The sequence below is a fragment of the Neurospora crassa genome, linkage group VI (genome assembly GCF_000182925.2).
Source record: "Neurospora crassa OR74A linkage group VI, whole genome shotgun sequence".
Taxonomy (NCBI): domain Eukaryota; kingdom Fungi; phylum Ascomycota; class Sordariomycetes; order Sordariales; family Sordariaceae; genus Neurospora; species Neurospora crassa.
Genome location: NC_026506.1, coordinates 1,770,448 through 1,772,576, shown reverse-complemented (window position 1 = coordinate 1,772,576; position 2,129 = coordinate 1,770,448).

The window sequence follows — 2,129 nt, the reverse complement described above, 5'->3', positions numbered from 1 at the left end:
ATAGGCGAAGAATTAGAAAATAGGGGAAGATAGAATTCTATAGTATTAATATTAAGTCTATATCTTAGAATAAATATAGGCCGAACTACTCTATACCTACTATAATATAGTAATAATTAGATATTTAAATTAAAGAAAAATATTGAAGTATATTAATTAATTCTACTACTAACTTACTATTACAATTAATATTAAATCCTATATTTATAAATATTTAGTATATTAGAAGGCTAAATTTTACAATTACTAATTATATAGGCTATTAAAATTATTATTTATCCCTACTATCCCTTAGTAAAATATTTTGTATAATTTTATTACTAGAATACTAAAATTATTCGACTCTATATTTAATTAGACTTATAATATAATCTTCGTTATTATTAATTATTTTACTAAATATACTTTATATATCCCTATATAAAAGACAATCGATGCCTAGCAATTTGCGTTCCTCTTTTAACGAAACGTCTTCTAATAATTTAACTTCTTAAATTTTATTATATTAAATAGAGGCAGCCTATTTATAAATTAATTTTAGAAGACTTATTACAAATTCCTAAATATTTATAAATATTTTAATATAGCCTAATACCCCTAAATAGATAAATAAACGGAGAGGTAAAACTAGAATTTAGAATTATACTTTCGGATCTTCTATAATATAGAGCAGGTTAATTAGGTTAAAAAAATTATATTAATATAATAAATATATAATAATTATTTTTATACCGCTATCGGAAAATCCCCTTCGGAATTACTCTTCGGGTATTATTTTCGGGGATTAGCGGATTTAGAGCGAGGGCGGAGGATAGTCCTTCTAATAGTAATTATTAATTAAATTAGCGAACTACTTCGTAAATAATTAAAAATTATAGTAATTTTAGAAGTTATTAACTAGGGGTATATAAAATAATATAATAAAGTTCGGAAACTAAAGGAATTCAATATTAGAAATTAGGTTTTATTTAATGCGAAATATATTAAATAACGCCGCCCAAGCGCTAAATTAGTAAATAAATTTTTAGAACCCTTCTAAATTACTAAAGTTATTAGAGAGAAGAAGATAGTATACCGACTTATACTCCCTACGTATTACTAAATCTACTTAATATTCTTTATTATTCTATTAGAATTATATTATAAGGACCCTATTGTAGCAATATTATAAAGGGAAATTATAAATATTAAGGAGGATAATATTTAATACAAAGTCGAAGCGATTATAAAATATTATAAATCCGGCCGCTAATATTAATTTTAAGTTAAATAGAAAGGGTATCTAGATAATAAGAATTTATAAATTTTATATAAGGATATAAATTACTTAAACCTATTTAAGGAATATAAAATTAAAGAAACGTAGTAGTAGTATACTAGCAGCGGGCCGATTATTAAATTAATAAGGGTTAATTAAATAGTAGAAGGAGAATAGTAATTATTAGAAATATAGAGTAGAAACGTAAAATATAAATATAAAATGCAAGATGCAAATGTAAAACGTAGACGCAAAACGTAAGACGTAGATATAAAATATAAATATAAGACGTAAGATATAGACGTAAAACATAAATGTAAGATATAGACGTAAAGTATAGAGTAGAGATGTAAGACACTAACGTGAACCGTAAAGTAGAAATATAAATAGAGATATAGGACGTAAATATAGGATATAAAAGTAAGGCGTAAAATAGAAATACAAAAGTAGAAACGCAAGGTAGAAATATAAAATAAAGACGTAAGGCGGAGATATAAAGTAGAGACAATAAATAAGACGAGAAATAGGAAAGGAAGGTAATTTAATTTAATATAAGATACTAATAAGACGCTAAATAGAATATAGCCTATATTTTTTATTATTACCCTAAATAAAAAAATCCTTAGCGGCGTCCGTTATTATCGATATAGGATTAGAATTTACAACCTTAAGAGGAATATTCCCGTACGCTACTACGCTTATTAATAATATTTATAAATATTACTTTATACTATCTATTTATAATTTTCCCTTACGAATTCTAATAATTCGTCTAATTTCCTATTTATAAATACTAACCTCCTATTAACCGTTTAACGCTAGGGATTACAATTACAATTAGAGGAGGGGGGGATATAAATAGGAGTATTCG